Genomic DNA, 5000 nt, shown 5'->3' on the forward strand with positions numbered 1-5000 from the left:
TTTACATATACTCATAATTGTTGTTATAATTGAAATGGAGAAGGATTTTTTTTTATTGAAAAAAATCAATACTGATTAGTTATGTATCAATTTGGATTTTCGAAAACATAATTTTAGATTTAAATCCAAGAATCGTTTATGAATTTGAAGTCAGCAGTCAATAGTTAATGGTTCAAATTTGTCATGAATTTTGGTTTTTGGGACTGAAAATCCACATTTTCTTTTTCAATAGAAGGGGGTTTTTAGGCATTGTGTGTTTTGAGATACTATACAATTAATCGAAGGGGTGAATCAAATCCAATCAAAAAAAAAGAAGGATTTTTTTAGTAAGGGAATTCAAAAAAGGACTTCAAGACGCAAGTACAATAAAAAAAAGACGTTCAGTAATCCAACCCAAAAGGGGGAAATTTTCATCTATTTTGTATCGTTTTGGCGGCATGGCCGAGTGGTAAGGCGGGGGACTGCAAATCCTTTTTCCCCAGTTCAAATCCGGGTGTCGCCTGATCAACAAAAGACTCGAAATCCCTTATTCTGTTCTGCTGATATAACTCGCTGAATTATTCCCCAGCAGAAGCAGAGGAAAAAGACTGTCAATACTTGCTTAATTCTAAGCAAGTATTTTCTAAAAGATTGTAAATCCTTGCATCTAGGAGTCACGAAAAGATTCTAGTAGCGAAGGGGCTATCAAAACTTCTCGATTCCCTTCTACGACTAATGTAGTGTCTACTGACTGAGTCTTGAATTAGATTGGATAGTCGAATAGGGAATCTACTGAAATTAGTAGTTGTGGAAGGGGCGGAAGATGCTTTATAGAATATACGTACTCACGGGAGTCTCTGAGTGTTCAGGCATTCGATCAATATTAGATTGAAAAGAACAGTTCCTATTATTCCTACATGTTCCATTAGTAACATTCCCTTGGGATGTCACTGCGTATTTTGCTTGTGTTTAATCTTTCCCAATTAGAAATTATATAGAAATTTATTAGAAGTAGATTTATTGGATTGGTTCATCAATAGTGTTGGGTCAGAATCTTTTTTTGACTCTGCGCCATTGATTCCACTATTATTAGTGAGCAATAATGGAATAATTCCTTCATATTCATAGAGATAGGGGACATAATTCACATGGATATAGTAAGTCTCGCTTGGGCTGCTTTAATGGTAGTCTTTACATTTTCCCTTTCACTCGTAGTATGGGGAAGAAGTGGACTCTAGAAGTACTACTAATTGAGTTGCGGAATCAAACTGTATCAATTTTTATAGATCGTTCTGCAAAGCGTTTTTCACTATTTTAAATAAAAATATCTTCATTTCGAAATTCCATCGGATTCTAGTGGAATAATGTAATATATGAATAATACTCTTTCAATCAAAGAAATATTTCAACGATTTCCATCTTTGTATTTTGAAAGGAAGGGGGATACGGAGGATAGGAAATTTCTTCCAACCTAATTCTTCCTAAATTTTCTATTTCAATAATTCAATAAATGGGTTCTTATCAGAATTATATATGAACAATGAGGAAGAACCGACCTCTTTTTTTATTTGTTTCCCCCCTTACTCTTCAATTATTCTTCAAATAGGAAGTCGTTCTGTTAAGTGTACACGCACTTTCTATGAGAAACAAAATCGGCATAATGATTGTCTAACAAGATATTATGCATACTAAGATCTTGCTCTGGGCGAATCACATATTGTGCGCACTTACCCCTTGTTTTATTATTTTAGAAATTTAATTTCTGTTTTATCGACTTATTTCATATCATGGTTCAAGCGTTAAAAATCGGCGAGGTTTACTACTACTTTTCGAAATCCGAAGAAGTTTCCATAGAACTCTTGTCAATGGCTTAATCAATTACTTCTTCGTAATGCTAAAAACAAATTGGGATTCATGTTGGAAATAATCAAAAATCTAGGAATTAGAACCATAAGAATAAGAGTTGCCTTTCGATTATCTTAGATTGATCGGAACAAATAGATGTACCAAAGAAATAGAATTGGGTACTATGTAGATATCAATTCCATATATGGAATTGGAATCTACATATATGAAGAGTATTGTAGATTGATCTATATTAAGCCCCTATCTTTATTATAGAGTACGACTTTATACACTACAATAACACTAATAGATAGTATATGGTAGAAATAAATATTCGTATATTTATTTCTACCATACTATCGGATCTCATAGAATACTGCTAATTCTAATCCGCTCATTTCATTTAAGACGCGAAATTGGAATCCTTTTCATTTTTTTCTTCAATCAACTCAGAAGTCAAGTTTTATTCAAATTAATTAATCATTTTGACTGATTGTTTTTACATAAATGATAAGTAGAAAAGCAGTAGGAACTAGAATGAACAGTGCAGTAGCAATAAATGCGAGAATATTTACTTCCATAATCTCATCGTTTTTTTACTTCGCAATAACTCGGGATTTAATCCCATAGAGATGAAAAATCTTTCGCCTGTAAATTCAATGGATGAATTACCTCTCGATCATATTGAATCGGGTCAATATCATGAATAACAATATCTGAGCTATCAAATCAATTCATCGTCGAGAATTGAATAGTATAACATAGGAAGATCTTTTATCCATACCGAATCCAAAATTGGATTCCTGATCCAATCAAGAATTTTTTTATTTATTTGATCATTCTTTTTTCTTTTCTATAACCTACCCTACGTCTTCCTTGTACAATCATCTGATGAAGTATCATCTGACCGCCTTCCAACTTCCATTAATCGCAAACCCAAACAAACACTAGAAGTGAAATGGAAAAAGAAAGGAGTTAAGTTCTAAACTCCATTTTAATGATCTAATTTTCTTGGAAGACAAAGAAGTGTGATAAAGATGAGTCCCGGTATAAAAGATATAATATTCCATCAAATTCAATATTTTAGGATTTGATTTGTTCTTTATTCGATAGGACCCCGAAAAGAAAACGGAAAAATAAGAAGGAAAACTTTTCCATTCATTTCCTTTGCTAGGAGTGGCGGGATCCTTGTTTGATCTTTATCTTTATCTTCCCCCTTCTTAGATTAGTACGGGGCACATATATCAAAAGCTCAGTGTGCAATTTGAATGAAATAGATTTTTCAAATTCAAATTAGTAATTGAAGTTACACAAAATTGGGGCCAGAAAAAAAGATAATGGAATCTGGAAAAGTATTCTATTAGGTAGGGTAATTATGTTAAATTCATTTTGTATCGTACAAGAAACGAATCCCATTTGCGTATGTGCTCCCGAGAAAGATATGGTACTCTATTCCATTAGGGGGATCGGGAGCAATCGAAAAAACAGATCCAGTATCTCTTGGAATCCTGAATAGAATGCTACCAATAATTGTACTAATCGACATATGTCTTTCTCCCATCAATCGGTACTAGTTAAAGTAATGCAAATTTCCCTATTTGTTTGATGAGAAATGCGAAAGGAAAAAGGAAAGAAAAAAGAACTAAGGGGCGAATTTGTTTATTGAATCCGTCGGGACTGACGGGGCTCGAACCCGCAGCTTCCGCCTTGACAGGGCGGTGCTCTGACCAATTGAACTACAATCCCAGGAAAATAGGGGATATAGCAGAAAATGCGATTCTTTTTTATTCCTCCGTATCAGATATTTCTGAAGGACAGGGGAGTTATACCAGTTCATGGTAGATTGGCAAATTATTGGGCCGAGCTGGATTTGAACCAGCGTAGACATATTGCCAACGAATTTACAGTCCGTCCCCATTAACCGCTCGGGCATCGACCCAGCAAGAATCAATTTGAGGCTTATTGATAATCCACGATCAATTTTCTTTTGTAGTACCCTACACCCTACCCCCAGGGGAAGTCGAATCCCCGCTGCCTCCTTGAAAGAGAGATGTCCTGAACCACTAGACGATAGGGGCATACTTGCCCAACCGCCATCAGACTCTGATCATAGTATGAACAGTTTTGGAAATTGTCAATATAATGGAATGGTATGATTAGACCCGAGGGATTTTTCCGTTTTTGATGATTTCATAGCATTTTTGATTCGTCAATTCATATTCATGTTCATGAATCATTCATTCTAATCGCCATTCTATATTGAAATCTATTTATAGAAATCGATATTAATATATTATTTATATTAAATAAAAATAATACGAAGGATAGGATTAGGATTCGTTCAGGGAGCGATTTGTCCGTCATAAAAGAAAAAAGGGGTTAAGTTCCATTTCTCCCACTTTCGTTCATTGGTTCAGTCATTGTTAAAATGAGATATGCCTATCTCTATCTCACACTACACCAGGAAATTCATAAACGATAAATCTGGGAAGAGGAATCAAGAAGTTATCGAAAATCATTTTTTTCTCTAAGAATTTGGTTCAAGGGACAGGGAGAATCTCTTCATTACATGATTCGATGAAATATCTTGAATCTATGTCGAATTGATAGGTGTACATGTATCAATCAAGTGAATTTCGTTCTGCTAAGGATCAATTCAATAAAAGAAAAGCAATTGGGGTTGATCTTGAAACAATTCATTGCATTTTACCCTAGACTTGCTAGGGAAATCCATTTTCTCATTCAAGAATGAGCCGCTGGCTACTATGGGTCTACTCCATGTACTTATGTATATAATATATGTACTTAGATCTATTTTGATTTTATCCACATAGTGACTCATTCAGTAATTGAATTAATAATTGAATTAAATAGGCCCTTTTAACTCAGTGGTAGAGTAACGCCATGGTAAGGCGTAAGTCATCGGTTCAAATCCGATAAGGGGCTTTTACTTTTTTTCCATAAAAACCCAGTCGTCGTATTCATATTTGAAAGGGGAATGCCAATATTGTTTATATTTGTAATAAAAAAAGTAACCAACTGTAGAAAATAAGTTATTATTCTAATGAGTTATAGTATAGTAGTTATAAAGTTAAGCATTTGTTCAGTAAAAAAATATAATTATCATGAATAATGATAAGTCGTCTCTTGAATCACCACCTATTCCGATTTTCCAT

General features: G+C 34.1%; 4 non-coding genes and 1 pseudogene across 4 annotated transcripts; 3 read left to right on the top strand and 2 right to left on the bottom strand.

Annotated features, from left to right (window-relative positions):
- Nucleotides 1-431: 431 nt before the first annotated feature.
- TRNAC-GCA (transfer RNA cysteine (anticodon GCA)) lies at nt 432-502 on the top strand. Its single transcript has one exon. It is a non-coding gene; the product is annotated as a tRNA-Cys (tRNA).
- Nucleotides 503-3496: 2994 nt separating this feature from the next.
- TRNAD-GUC (transfer RNA aspartic acid (anticodon GUC)) lies at nt 3497-3570 on the bottom strand. Its single transcript has one exon. It is a non-coding gene; the product is annotated as a tRNA-Asp (tRNA).
- Nucleotides 3571-3679: 109 nt separating this feature from the next.
- Nucleotides 3680-3763, bottom strand: TRNAY-GUA (transfer RNA tyrosine (anticodon GUA)). Its single transcript has one exon. It is a non-coding gene; the product is annotated as a tRNA-Tyr (tRNA).
- A 935-nt stretch (nt 3764-4698) lies between these two features.
- On the top strand, nt 4699-4770 carry TRNAT-GGU (transfer RNA threonine (anticodon GGU)). Its single transcript has one exon. It is a non-coding gene; the product is annotated as a tRNA-Thr (tRNA).
- Nucleotides 4771-4935: 165 nt separating this feature from the next.
- Nucleotides 4936-5000, top strand: part of LOC132296641 (photosystem II CP43 reaction center protein-like) — a 3742-nt pseudogene continuing 3677 nt past the window's right edge.

The sequence above is a fragment of the Cornus florida genome, unplaced genomic scaffold (genome assembly GCF_030987335.1).
Source record: "Cornus florida cultivar Cherokee Brave unplaced genomic scaffold, ASM3098733v1 CherokeeBrave_3.0.0_Hap2_Chr02, whole genome shotgun sequence".
Taxonomy (NCBI): Eukaryota; Viridiplantae; Streptophyta; class Magnoliopsida; order Cornales; family Cornaceae; genus Cornus; species Cornus florida.